This window comes from Akebia trifoliata, chromosome 14, assembly GCF_017979445.1.
Source record: "Akebia trifoliata isolate Shusen 1 chromosome 14, ASM1797944v1, whole genome shotgun sequence".
NCBI classification, from domain to species: Eukaryota; Viridiplantae; Streptophyta; class Magnoliopsida; order Ranunculales; family Lardizabalaceae; genus Akebia; species Akebia trifoliata.
The window spans coordinates 25,622,147-25,638,278 of NC_141388.1; positions in this window are offsets into that span (position 1 = coordinate 25,622,147).

The window sequence follows — 16,132 nt, forward strand, 5'->3', positions numbered from 1 at the left end:
GGGGAATGCCCTGATGTGGTTCCACAGGTTGCCTTGTAGGACCATAACTTCCTTCGAGGAGCTCTGCTCAACGTTTATCAAGTAGTATATTGGCAATAAGAAGTTGGGCGGAGATGTCAACACTCTGCTCAACATGAGAATGAACTCGGGGAAAAGCCTTAAAGATTTCGACAAGAGATTTAGAGAGGAGGCTATGTCAATGGAGAATTGTGATGATGAGATAAGAGTAGTGGTATATCAAAATGCCCTACCTCCGGAGTCAGACTTGTATAAGTCATTGTTGAAGAAAAGACCTTTGACTTTGGCCGAGTTAGCAGAGAAGATTGAGAAGTACATCAAAGTAGAGGATGACCATTGCAGGACAACCAATAAGAATAAGGTTGTCCACATGATAACAAAAACTAAGAGGCAACAACAACAGAAGAAAAAGAAAATACAAGAGCAACCGAATAGAAAATAAGAGCAAAATAGGAAGAACACATACTTCTCGATCCCTCTAAGTGAGATCTTACCACTGATCCAAAACGAACCATACTTTGAACAGTCGATAAGGAGTACTGTAACTATCATAAGTTCGAGCTCACAAGACAAACAAATGCCAAGCACTTAGAGGTTTCCTTCAAAAGTTTGTTGATCAAGGCCTCTTAAGAGATTTCATATGAAAAATGAAACCTGATACAAGACTTGAAAGGTTGAACAGGGAAGAACAGCATCAAGAACCTGAATGAGAAGGTAAATAGGGTAGAAAAATAACAATTATCCACTTCATGCTCAAGCAAGATGGAAAGAAGAATTGTAAAATCTCGAATTTTTAATTCGTATCTCGAGAAAAAAAATAGTGGAATTTTAAGAAAATCTTGAAAGTGGGACTTAGGGTAAAACTGTAGGACCTTGTTCTGATCATTTTTAATGGAATCTAACCTCACCATTAGTTTCAAAATGATCGAAAAACATAGTTTAGCCTATAAGCATGCTTAAATGCGAGTCCGAATATAAAAGTTACAAAATCCTCGATTATCGGGTCGGACCAGGCTAAAACAGTGACTTTTTGTTAGAGGAATAATTTTTAAAATTCGATCATACCATTGGGTTCATAACGAAAAAGTATTCAACATAGACTATTTATTTGTCATTTTTGGAGATCAGGAAGTCGAATTATCACCAAAAACGAAAACGACATCAAGTTTAGGAGTCACATCAGGCTAAAAATGTAAAATTTTTATGGAGACATAATTTGTAGAAATTGACTATACCATTAGATCCGGAACAAAAAATTAGGTGAAATAGAGTATTCATTTGTCAGTTTTGGAGTCCGGATGATCAAGTTATCATCGATCGAAACAATTGACAAAATACCGAATTCGTCCCACATTTTATTTAAATAATAATTTTAATTTTTTTTTATATGTCATCTTCCCCAATGCGTCCATACGGCCGAGACATATAAAAACGAATTTTTTTTTTCTTTTTCTCTTCGATCTTCCACCTCAGATCTCTCACAAACGGCTCGCCGTTGACGATCGACGCAGAAGGGAGAAATGTCCGCAGCTACGTTCTCTACAAAATCCACCCAACCTTTCTTCGTTTCACTTTCTATTTCACCCGATATCGTTAAAAATCAGCCGTATTTGGATACGGAAATTTCGAAACTTTGACCTCGGATTTCGTCCGTTTCGGGGTCAAATCGCTTTCCAACGTAGAAGGGAGAAACGTCCGCCGTCTCATTCTCTACATAACCCACCTAAATTCCTTTCGTTTTCTCGTGTTTTTCACCCCGTATAGTCAAAAATCAGCCGTATTTTTATACGGAGATTTCGTAACTTTGACTTCGGTTTTCATCGATTTCGGGGTCAAACCGTTTTTCGCCGTAGAAGGGAGAAGAGACGAGCACATCGAGATCTTCGAAACCACCAAGATAGTTTCGAAAATTAGTCGCTTCGAAGTTCGGTCCATCTCGATTTCCGTGCCAATCGCCTCGATTTTCCCGCACACGCTTCGATCCTTTCGCTTGAAGATTGTAAGGAACTCTCAATTTCTATTAGTAATCGTAGATTGTGAAAATTGCATTTAAGATTTTATTAAAAATTTGTGGTGAGTTTCCAAAATATAGAATTCTTATGTTATTTAAAAATTCACGCCAGAAATTGCATGTTTGATATGTTTAATTGTATTTTTAACAAATTATACGTGGGTAGGATATTTTATCGGGTTATTTCTGCCAGTTGGGTCCTGTGCACCGCTCGGACCCTGTTTTAATATAAGTTTTGTATTTTTTTTGAGATTTTTGATAGAAATGAATTTCATAGTTAGAAAAACGATTTACTATTCAATTAACTCATGTTGAGTTGATGAATATCAGAAAATGGATGTTTTATTGAAGAGATTGAAAATTATAAAAATCGAAAAAAGGGAAAAAGGGTATGAAACGGTAAAATATCAGAGTCACACCCGAGGGGTGATGTCTGCATTTTACGTTGTTGTGCTGTGTGTAGGTTGGTGAACAGATATCCAGGGATAATATTATTGGTTGCATGTTTATTTCCTTTCTGTTAGCACGAGGCGTTGTTTACGTTTCCGTTATGTTATTTATTTTAGGCCGGGTGGCCACACTTGCATGGTAGGAAACTGGATATCCATTCTCAACCTTGTATTGTTAATTTCTCTTTTGTTTTCACAAATGAAAATAATATACATATGTAGCTATTTTGTGAGCTGTTAAAGAGTTTGTGAATGCCTGAAAGGATAGTGCGTCATATCATCCGGAGTGGTGTACTATCCTAGGATGTACGGTAGGGACCACCAAACTCATACGTGGTATGAGACGCGTATGAGAGTGGAGTCACAACTGGAATCCGGGTTTATTCCTCTCTATCTTTACCAGTGAACTTGTAATGTAAAGGTGGTCGTATACGAATGGTTTGCATATTTGGGAATCACATGTACGCCTGATAGGCATAGACGAAGATGATTGGTCAGTGATCACTAACAATCTATAGTAGTCGAACGTTCTGACACATCGAAAAGAGACCCATTGCTTACGGTCACGTCAAACGGCCAGCCTGAGCCGGATAAATGGTCAACCAAGTGTGGTAAGTGCAGCGACCGGCCACAAAATCAGGAACTGAAAGCCAGAGAGAAATTGTAACATCATGTCCCGACTGGGAGCGATCCAGTCGTGAATCCCAACACTCTAATTCCAATACTCCACCATTGTGTATTATGTATCTGTTGCTTATTTTGATATATAAAATGAAATCCATGTTTAATGTTTCCATTTGATCAATTAGATTTGTATAAAAAGATAATGTTATAGTGAATAATGATGATCGATGTAATGTGAGTTTTAAAATGTTTAGTTGCTCATCCCTGGTTATATGTACCAGTTAATCGTAGTTCTTTTATAAAATTTTACAGATTTTAAAATGATTTAGTATGCTTATTCATTCATGTAGGATGGGTTATTGGCAGAAATTGTTTGTTTCCTTACTGGGTAACCATTGTTACTCACCCTTTCTCTCTCTATTTTTTAGTTTCAGATTCAGAGTTTGGCGAGGCAGGTATAGAGCACGAGTGAGGACTATCTGGTGGGTCAGATAGACAACCAGAGTCCGTCACCTGGTAAGTATTGGGATTATACTCCATTTGTCTAGGAGTATTATACATTTGTACTGAGTAATAGGAATTTTGTTAGAGTGAGGAATTCCTGTATAATCCCGTAATTTCTTTCTTCTTCCGTACTCTGATCTATCGTATATTATTGGATGTATATAGGCTTCCGCTCGTATTCTATTTTGTATATGTATGTAGGATTGTATGTTGTTTATCAGGTACAGGTTGAACGCTTTGGAATGCTAACATAAACAGAGGAAACCATGCCGAAATTTCGAAGTGCTACATAATACCTCGAGATCTGACATGGGGATTTGTGTTAGTGTTCGGCGGGGCGCCACAAGAATAGTATTGAAATAAAGATAAAGGTGTGCAGGATAGAACATATGAAGCATGTCTACTCTATTCAAAGTGGGCTAATAGATGGAAATCTTGTGGAAAGTGAATTGACAATGGCTTTCATTGAAAATGATCTAGAAGAGGTAGTCTACCCACACTAAGATGCACTTACAATTACTCTCCAAGTCGACACTCTTACGTTGAAGAGAATATTGATCAATAACGAGAACTCGATGAACAGTTTATACTTATATGCCTTTAGAAAGATGGGTCTAACTAAGAGTATGCTCAACCCTACTAGGGTACCTCTAACAAGATTTGATGGGACATCAAAGCAACCTTGAGAGCAAATAGTTTTGCTAGTTCAGGTAAGACCAATGATATTGATGTTGAGGCTCATAGTAATGGATGTGCCCTCTCCCTATAGTGCAATCCTGAGAAGGTGGTGGACTCATGAGATGAAGGTAGTTCCCTCGACCAATTATCAGGTTTTAAGGTTCCTAACCCCCTAAGGTATGTGGGATATCCGAGGTGACCAAACGCTTGCACAAATTTGTATAGTAAATGGGGGGATCTACCATACCCAAAGGATGCCCAATAGTAATTGCAATGGGGTTGGCCGAGGAAAGTGGCCCCCTAATTTAGACAACGTCTAGATGGTGGATATTGGGGATGGGATGTAGATAGGGATTGGGTCCGAGCTAGGACCACAGGAGAAAGAAGAGTTGTTAGTGTTCTTAAGGAAGAACAAATATGTCTTTGTATGGTCATTAGAAGATATGCCTAGGATCAGCCCAGATGTGATCAGCCATCAACTAAGCATGTTGGACCAGATGAAGCCAATCAAGCAGAAGTCGAGAAGACTAGCACTACAACTTAAAGGGGAAGTTAATGAGGAAGTCAACAATCTAATTAGAATAGGATTCATCAGGGAGAATCAGTTCCTTGATTGGATAACAAACATTATAGTAGTTCTGAAGAAAAACAGGACGGTCAAGGTCTATATAGATTTTACAAATCTAAGCAAGGCTTGCTCGAAGACAACTTCCTAATATCACGCATCAACTAGCTTGTAGATGCCATAACAAATCATAAGAAGATCATTAAAGAAGATCAAGAAAAAACAACATTCATCACCAAGTAGGACTTGTACTGTTACAAAGTTATGTCGTTTGGATTGAAGAATGTAAGGGCGACTTACTATAGGCTTGTGATAGGCTCGTTTAGGGATCTACTTGGAAGAATAGTCGAGGTCTATATTGATGATACTACTGGTGAAAAATAGAATGAAGGATGATAACATAGCATACCAGGAGGAAGTGTTTGCTTAGGTAAGGCGAGATGGGATGTGTCTTAACCCAGAAAAGTATGTTTTTGCTATTACTTCTAGAAAATTCTTGAGATTCTTAGTAACAAAGAGAAAAACAAAAACTAATTCTGAACAGATCAGAGTGCTACTAGAAATGCCATCTCCAAAGATTAAGAAACAATTACAAAATCTAGTAAGGAGAGTAACTTCATTAAATTGGTTCATCTCGAAGTATTTAGATAAGTGTAAACCATTGTACCTTCTATTCAGGAAAAATACCAAGTTTGATTAGACAAAAGAATGTAAGCAAGCTTTTGGTCAATTGAAGAAATACCTAGGGAGACTTCCAATCCTTTCGAAATGAAATGATGGAGAACAACTTGGGCTATATTTGGCAACATCAAAATGTGCAATCGGTTCGATATTGGTAAAAAAAAGAGTAGTTAGAGAACAGTCACAGTTGATCTATTTTTTGAGCAAAGCCTTAACTGATGCGGAAACAAGGTATTCGAAGTTGGAGAAGCTCAGCTTGGCCCTGATCCACTCATCTTTGAGACTGAGGTCATACTTTCAAATGCATGGAGTGCAAAGTGATTACTAAGTAATCTCTTAAGACCATATTAGGCAAAACGAAAGAATTTGGTAGGATGGCTAAATGAGCATTCAGTAGCAGACTTTCTAGTCGAAGAAAATACAGAGTTAGTTGTGGAAGAATTACCAAAAGAAGATGATTCATATCTTATAGAGTTAGAGCTAGAATGAAAACTAGTCATAGATGGGTCGTCAAATTCCAAAGGATCAAGAGTGTGAAAAGTATTTGTTATTCTAGATAACACAATGATTGAAAAAAATGGTGAGATTAAGATATCAAACCTCGAACAGTGAAGTAGAGTATGAGGCAATGTTAATTGACATCACAATGCTAAATGAGATAGGGGTAAAATAGGCCATAGATTACAATGATTCCCAAGTCATTATCAATCATGTAAATGGAAAATTCAAAGCAAAGGATGAGAGAATGTAGTTGTATCTAAATAAAGTCAGAGAAAGATTGAGAAGAGTTGAATATATCATAGTAATGCACATTCCATGAACAAAGAATAGGCATGGAAATGCTCTAGCATTTGCGGCTTTAATGCTGATAGCCACCAAGAAGATGGAACTCCTATTCAAATTTCAAGAAAGGCTAGCTATTGAAGAGCAATAACAGCTTACACTCACCACAACAAAAAGGGATCCAAACTGGATGGATCCATTAATCAATTTCGTAAAGATAGGGTTGTCCCCTAGTAATGCTCGGAAGGCAAGGTAAATCAAAAAAAAATCCATAAAATATACCATAATCATAGATCAATTTCACAAGAAGTCCTACAGAGAACCATTCTTAAAATGTTTGACCCTAGAAAAGATAGAGTAAGTTTTGGAGGAAATACATGAGGGAAATTGTAGAAATCATTCATGGGAAAAGTTTATTACTCATAAGGTACTCTTCCAAGGGTATTTCTAGCCGTATGTTCAGAAGGATTCCCTTAAGTATGTAAAGAAGTGCAATAAATGTCAGAGACATGCTTGATTAATCTACAGCCTATTGTGCAACTAAAGTTAGTAGTAAGTTCATGGTCGTTTGTGTAATAAGGAATGGACTTGGTGGGACCTCTACTCAAGCTTCTAGGGAACCTGATCTTTCTCTTAGTAGCGACAAATTACTTCATCAAGTGGTTTGAAACAATTCCCTTAGTTTAAATCAAACAACAAAAAGTAAAAAAAGTTCATTTGGTAGCATATCATATGCAAGTTTAGAGTACCGCACAAAATTGTATCTAGCAATAGGAAATTATTTTCAAGGAAGCATACTAGAATTTTTTGTCTATAGTATGGGATTAGACAGATCTTCTCCACTCTACAATACCTCAAAGGAATGGGTAGGAAAAAGTTACAAATAAGGTTTTGATTGACATACCAAATACAAGGCTGAATGAAGCTAAAGAAAAGTGGACCTTTGCTCTACATGGTGTAATGTGGGGATATAGAATGATAGTCAGAGTATCCATAGTAACATCTCCATTCGTTATGGCATTTAGAATAGAGATAGTCATTACTACAAAAGATAGTTTTCTCACAACCAGAATACAAGTGGTCACTATCAGGCATAACAACCAATAGTTGGTGATAGAGCTAGAACTTCTAAATAAAAAAATGAAAGTTGCTCGGGTCAAATACTAAGAAGGGTGTTCCAAAATACAATGGGGTTGAACAACAGAAAGTTTAGGCCAAATTAGGAAGGGTCATACTTGATAACCATAGTAGGGATGAACAAAACTTACTATTTAACATCTATGGCAGACTAGGATTTGTTTAGACCATGAAATAGATGTAATCTGAAGAAATACTATCAATAAAGTTTATTCAGCTTCATTCTAGAGCATCAATCTTAGTTAGACTATCCTGTAGGGCAGGGTCTTCATGACCTTGCTCTATCCTAAGTGGTAGAGTACAGAGTTGGGTCCCTTGTGGATCAAGGTCTTAATGACCTTACTTTACCTTGAGTGGCAGAGCAAAAAATTGGGCTCTCTTGTGGGTCAGGGTCGTTGTGACCTTGCTTTGTTTTGAGTAGTAGAGCAAAAAGTTGGGCCTTCTTATGGGTCAGGGTCTTCATGACTTTGCTCTATCCTAAGTGGCATAATATAGAGTTGGGTCCTCTTGTGGGCTAGGGTCTTCATGACCTTACTTTATCTTGAGTAGCAGAACATATAATTGGACCCTTTTGTGGGTCAAGATCTTCATGACCTTGCTCTGCCTTGAGTGACAGAGCATAGATTTGGTCCCTCTTCTGAGTTAGGGTTTTCGTGATCTTGCTCTACCATAAGAGGTAGAGCATAAAATTGGGCCCTTTTCTAGGTTAGGATTTTTGTGACCTTGTTTTACCCTAAGTGGCAGAACACATAATTGGGCCTTTTTTGTAGGTCAAAGACTTTGTGATCTTGCTTTGCCTAGAGAGACAGAACTGACATTTAAGTCTACCTTAGAGTAAGGATCTTAGTGAACATGCCATGTACTAAGTAGCCTAAAGAATAACTCTTAGAAAATGAATAAAACATTTACCCAATTAAAGACGATCAAAGTAGACATTGGGGGGTGGTTGTTAACTTACAAATCTAGGTTCCTTAAAAATAAATAATTTATTAAGTATCTACTTTACTTACCATAGATATTTGGGGGAAAGTTGAATAGACTTCGACTGAATTTGAGCTGAATCTGATTGGGCAGAAGAGTCAATCTTTATAGGAGCTTGGTGAGAATGTAAAATAGATGGGTCAGTGACTAAGATAGAGGAATTGATCTATGAGTGGCATGAGCAGACTTGTCATCCACCTCGACCACCTAAGTGCCTCCAATAGATTAGCCAACTTGCTTAATAGAAGTAGAGGGGAAGAAAGTCTTAGATGTGCAAGTATTCCATTTTGTCATTTGAACGGAGTTTGAGAAGGGCTCGAGTGCAAGCTCTTCCTTTAATGATGACTCCACTTCATACTATTCTTAAACATCACGAAAGCCCTTCTAATAGCTAGTCATCTGAGCAATGTCCCAGATTGAGGTATATTCCATCATTAATTTTGACAAGAGTTTCGTGGTCTGCTTTGTATCTTCAATTATCTGCTCCTTCTTAGTCTACTCAACAACACGACATATTTTCTTTTTTCATTATTATTTAGAATGAATAGAAATATTTTTAGTTTGAAGGCAACTTGTTGACTTTGAAGGGCCGCAAGAACTTCTTGACAATCCTTCAGTTAAGCTTCTCAATAGAGGATGCACTTTTTTAGCTTAGATTTCTCAGGCTCCACTACCTTGTACTTCCTCTCTAGATGAGAATGCTTACTTTTTAAAACCCTTAAGAGATCAAAAAATTGTTTGTTGACTTTTTGAAGGTCTGTAATTTGAAGCTCAATAGTTGTTATAGGTCAAAATGAGCACATATCAAGATCATGGTCAAGCTTTTCTTATATAGAAATCAGACACAGTTTTGGATGTTCAAAGTCTTATGATCCTTATAGAAGAGAACTTGGGATATGAAGAATTAAAAAATTCGAAGCACTAATCGAGAAGAGAGATTACACATGAAGAATACATCGATATCATTATTTCATAAGAAGAATGTATCAAATATCGTTGTTCTATTAGAAATATTATATTACTATACTATTATGAGCGACATTTGGTTCTTTAACTTAATGGAACAATTCCCCATGTGTCCTTATTGAAGAATGATACATTTTCACACATGTGCAAATTGATTGTAGACTTCTTTGTAAATATGTCTACTTTTAGACATTGCCTAGATATTACGTTTTTACTCTTTTAGGAAATATTTGATTTATAAGTTTTTTCCTCTTATATTGTTTTTTTATAAATAAAGGAAAAGACGATGATTTTAGGGGATGAAGTATTTTCTGGATCTAACAAAGAAGATTTAACCAAATTAAGTCTAATATTTTATTTTTTATTTTTTAGGAAAGTTTAGACTTTGAGAGGAGAGAGAGTGATATCTTCCCATTTTACTGTGAAGGTCTATTGTAACTCAAGCTTAATTTTATCAATAAAGGAATCACATAAGAAAATTTAATCAAATTTGCAGAAATTTTCCTAATTTGAAGGAAAAGTGAGATCAAATTCATGATATAATTCTTATCATTTTCATCTTTCGTCATAAATTTTAAATTTTTAAAAAAATATTTATAAATTTCACAGTTAAAATTAAAATTCATTCATGAATTTCGTTAAATTCAATCACAAAATTGATTTATATAGGTAAAATGATCTTTTAAGTAATAAAATATGATTTTCTTTCCATTAAATCTTAAGATTTAAATATTTTGATAAATAATTTGATTCTAAAAAAATTGGAGGAATCTTGAGATCTAAAATGGGACTAATCACATTGTCGTATTGTGAGGTTGGGTTCCTAACCCTCTTCCTTGCGATGAGGATACGATCAACAAAGAACTCATTATTGTCCCCCAAATCATTCTAAATTTAAAAAATATCTCGAGCAATCGTACTTAAAAAATTAATTTTAGATCCAAAAATCTGAATCAAAATTCATGATTTGATATATTCAATTTAATCAATCAGCGTGAAAAATAAAATGTTGCTTTCATTGAGAGGATCTTGTTTGTGATTAGTTTCATTATTATTTTTTATTTTCAAGATTTTCTAAGCATTTCTTTGATTTTCTCTCTAGTTCTTGAAATTTAATAATTCTTATTCAATTTCATTCTCTCAAATCAGTTGTTTGTTTATTTGATACATCTTCGTTATTTAATTGTGATTTTTCTCAATCTTTTATTTTCTCATCTTGTTATTTCTTTATTTCACGTTTTTAATTTCACTATTTCTATTGCCTTAATTAGCATTTATTACTTCTTTCAACTTATTTAAAAATTTCATTTTATTTTTTAAGAATATTGCTTTGTTCTTTTTTCCTTCAAAATATCATTTGACTTTTTCTTTCGAAAATATCACTTTTGTTTTCGTTTAGAACATCTCTTTAATTTTTCTTTTGTATATCGTTTTAATTTTTTTTTGCTTTAATATTTTGTTTGCATATCGCTTTAGGTTTTCTTAACATATATCGCTCTATTTTTCTTAGCGTATATCGTCATATTTTTCTTAGTGTATATCTCTTTATTTTTCTTAGCGCATGTCGCTCTACTATTTTTAGTGTATAACGTTTTAGTTTGCTTAGCGCATGTCATTCTACTATTTTTTAGCGCATATCACTCTACCTTTTCTTCATGTATATCGCTTTAGTTAAATTTGTGCATATCGTTCTACATTTTTTTTCATGTATATCGTTTTAGTTATCTTTGCACATATCGTTTTACATTTTTTTCACATATATCATTTTAGTTGTCTTTGCGTATATTTCTCTAGTTATCTATGTATATATCATTTTGATTATTTTTCATGCATATTGCTTTGACTTTCTGTACAATTATTTCTATATTTCTAATTACTTCTTTTCTTTGTTTTCTTAATTTCTTTTTGTTTATCTCTGTGATTCTGTTTTGAAACGAGATTGAGGATTAAGTAATATCCCACAATTTGTTTTTTGAAAGTTTTTAACAAAATAAGGTGTTATACTGCCTAATTTTTTTTTAAACTATAAAATCATATTGCATTATTTCTCATATTCTCTGTATTCTGTAGTCTAATGCTTTTGATATAAATGTTAGCTTTTTATGCTGATCTAAGTCTTTTTGTTCTAGAAATCATACATAATCCTAATTATTATATGAACTATAATCACTATTTCAATTTATTCAAAAATCTTTGGAATGTTTGAATTTTTGACTTAAACCATGGTTGATATAATACATGTTTGGATGTTTTAGCCGATATCTTTGGAATGTATGGATTTTGGTTTGAACCTCATTACATATGACGTATTACTATTTGGATCAAATACTTGTTCATTTCTTTCTGCCTATTTGAATCATACTTAATACGGTATATGCTTGGATTGTTTTACTCGATATATTTGGAATGTTTGTATTATTTTTTTTAAGACGCTTCACATACGACATGTGACGCCCCGCCAAACGCTAACACAAATCCCAAGGCCCAATCCCGAGGTACTAGGTGGCACCTCGAAATTTCGGCATGGTCTCCTCTATTTATGTTAGCGTTTCACGGAACTCAAACCTGATAAACCAATTTATAACAAAACCTGTATATAAAAATGTAGATACAGGAAAATAACAGCGGAAGACTAATTACATCTAATATGTAAATAGATCAGAGTGCGGAAGATTTAATCATATACAGGCTTACAAACTACTCTCACTCTAACATAGGCCTAAACTCTCAATCCAAAAACTACATACATCCTGGATGAAACTGGCAATTCTAAGGGATGTGGCCCTAGTGCTCACCAGGCAATAAAATCTGATCGTCGATCTGATCGACCAGATACTCCTCAATTACTGCCTCTACGCCTGCCTCGACAGCTGCAAGTGCTGAAACTAAAAAAAATAGGAGAGAAAGGGTGAGTAACGAAAGTTACCCAGCAAGTCCACAGCCAATTCCTACTAATAACCCTTCCTAAGCATGATCGAATAAAGCATACTGAACATTTTAATACATGCAAGGTTTTACAAGATAAAATACGATCAACTGGTACATATAGCCAGGGATGAGCAACTAAACAGTTTAAAGATTACACATGGCATCAATCATCCATACTCATTATACATTTTCCATTCTATGCAAATACCGTTGACAACATTAAAATAATAGACATGCTTTTCAGTTTATAATTTGAAATATAACAACAGATACATAATACAAGTGGTGGAGTATTGGAATTAAAGAGTTGGGATTCACGACTGGATCGCTCCCAGTCAGGACATGATATTCCCCAATAACATCGTAGTTCCTGATTTTGTGGCTGGTCGTGTCTACCACGCTTGCGGAACCATTTATCCGGCTCAGGCTGGCCGTTTGACGTGACCGTAAGCAATGGGTCTCTTTTCGATGTGTCAGAACGTTCGACTACTACTAGATTGTTAGTGATCACTTACTAATCATCTTCGTCTGTGCCTATCAGGCGTGCATGTGATTCCCAAATGACACTCCACTCGTATACGACCACCTTTACAAAACACGTTCACTGGTAAAGATAAGAAAGGAATGGACCCGGATTCCAGTTGTGACTCCACTCTCATACGCGTCCCATACCACGTATGAGTTTGGTGGTCCCTACCGTACATCCCAGGATAGTGTACCCCTCCGGATGATGCGACACACTATCCCTTCAGGCATTCACAAACCCTTTAACAGCTCACAAAATAGCTACGTACATATATAATTTTTCATTTAAAACAAAAGAGAAATTAACAGAACAGGGTTGAGAACGGATATCCAGTTCCTACCATGCAACCGTGGCCACCCGGCCTAAAATAAATAACAGTACTCAGCGCAAGCGCTAACATAATCGGAAATAAACATGCAACCCTTTCATTAATAACCTGGATATCCTTTCACCAACCTACACACAACATACAATGTAAAAGGCAGACATCACCCCTCGGGTGTGATTCTGACAATTTACCGTTTCATCCCTTTCCCATTCTTTCAACATTCTCATTTTTCGTCTTTTCAAATGAACCATCCATTTTCAATATTTCAAAGTCATTCTTTTGGTCTTTCCATTAAAAACCCTCAAAGTTTATTTAAAAACAAGTCCCAGCGATGCTCGGGACCAAGGCTGTTAAAAATAGAGAAAGCTGGTGAAAATTTGGCTAAGTGTCAAAAAACTCAATTTTTCAAAGTTCTCGGAATTGAAAACGGGTTTTTCGAAATGAAAGTCTCGATCATGAGATTCGACACCATATAGTTTTTGTAATCTAATTCAAAGGAACGCGAAAGTTATTTCATTTTGAAAACTTGCCGAAAACGTCGAAAATTACGTTTTGTTCTTTAAACCAAAATTCGGATTTTGATCCTTTGAGATTTGGATCTTGAAACCATTCCCATTGTTCCGAAATGGGGGGGTAAAACCTTAATTTCATTAAAGAACTTAAAGTAAATGAAAAGTAAAGAGGACATTTACTTAAATGTTTTTACTGAAATAAAGGGTGAGAAATAGTGTATAAGGTGTGAGGAGGTCAAGCCAAGAGTCAGAACACTGTTCTGAAGAGAACTGTGTCTGTCGGTGGCTGTCGGCGGCAGGAACAAGATGCTGTCGGTGGAACCGACATAATACACATCGGCAGATGTCGGTGGGACCGACGGTCCTGCCGACAGTGTAAAATTTCTCGCGCTGTTTAGCTTCGTCGGTGGCAGAAGCTCCATTCTGTCGGTGGGACCGACAGAATGCCTTCGGTAGGTGCCGGTGGCACCGACCCTACCCGCCTACAGCCTGAACCTCACTCGCGATTTTTGGGTTTTTCAATCCCTTTTTCGATTTCCTTTTTCATTCTTCGAACCATTCTACCCACCCACGATTTTGTTATCAAGATTCGATCAAACATAAGCGAAACACCTACTTCTACCATGAATTTGAAATCGAACAACAACTTTCTACGATTTAAATGCAAACAATAAGTTTTGTTTTAAAACCCTAAATGCACATTTCGGAAATCTAAAGCTACCAATAAGAATTGGAAGTCCCTTACTTGGTTGTGGACGTCGAACGTGATAAACTCACACAATGATCAAGGTTGGTGGCTCGAAGTCGAGGTTGGTAGTTGATTCTGACTTGGATGCCAAATGAGCAAGGGTTCGCAAGGTATCCGACAATGACGTTCTCCTTCTCCTCTATAATGAAGCATAGACCTAGCTCCTAACTCGATGAAGCCCTCGGATGGAAGATGTGGAGGTTTACTCGAGCTACCCGACTGGTTTTTGATGAAGGATGGGGAAAACGAACAAGAATGGGTAAGTAAAGATGGTGAAGTTGTAGCTCTCGACGTGGCCGACAACTTTGTCTTCTTCGTCGAGGTTCAACTCGGCTTCGTTCGGGCTAGAACTTGATGACAATGGGTCGAAACCCTTGGATTGAAAGTGGCTGTCGTTTGGGTTTCTTAGAGAATGAGAGAGAAATGAAATAAAAGAAAATCAGATTTTTCTTTTATAACACAGCTAAGGGCATACTTGTAATTTTCCCTCATTTCTAGTTTCGATCGTAACTTAACTATTCGGACTCGGAAAACGACAAGTGAATATACCATTTCGAATAATTTTTCGATTCTGATCTAATGGTGTCATCAAATCTTTTCGATTCTCGCTCTAACGAAATTCTACTGTTTTGGGTCCCACTTAACACGAAATTCGAGGATTCTATAACTTCTCTATCCGAATTCGAATTCGGACTTGCTTACAGGCTAATGTATATATTTCGATGCTTTTGAATCTAATGGCGAAGTTGATTTTCCTCAAAATTAATCATAGCAATATTCGAGTATTTTACTCTAAGTCTCTCATTCGATATTTTCTTCCAAATCTCACCATTTAATTTCCTCGAGATATGAGTTGAAAATCCGGGGTGTTACACGACATATCATTATTTGGATCAAATGTCTGTCTATTTTCAAAAACTCAAATACATGGATTTCCTTTTATCACAATATTGGCGAAAATAAAAGTTTTTTAATTTTTAGCCTGAATGATATGATTTTTAAAGCTAAAGAAATTATAAGTTTATCCGAACATCACAAAGACAATGCTCGGATATATGATTGTCTAATGGAATTGATTAGTGACATAGTTGACGAGGAAGCTAATGGAGCACTACAACAAATGTGGGATTTGAGTGAACTTAAAGATATGTTCCGTATGTGGATACAAGAAGAAAAGGAAAACAAGAAATTTTACATGAAAAGGACAATGCTTCTACTTCAAAAGCACCAGTGATTGACAAAAGGACAGATAATGATATCTTAGAAGAAAATAGAGCCTTGAAATCACAATTAATACAAATAAAGGAAACTATGGATAAGATCATGAAAGAAAGAGAAAAACTATACCTAAAAGAAAATGCGAGTTTTTCGAACCTCGAAAACACCAAGATGACTCAAATGAAAAATAGTTGTAGGACAATTTGTCCTTAAATAACATGGCTGACATAAAAAATGGAGGCAAATAATGATGGAAGCATATGGTAAGCTCAGAGAAAGGAGAAGGAAAGAACCATAAAAGAGTATTTCAAAGATAAGTAATTTTGCATCCATTCCCGAAAAAGTTTACCCTATTGATTTTTTAATCGATCTACTATGCCAAGTGAACATATTTCTAAATTTGAGATACAATTTAGGGAGCATGCTATGGACTCTATGCTAATGCTGAAGTTGTTCGTGAGTAGTCTAGCATTTA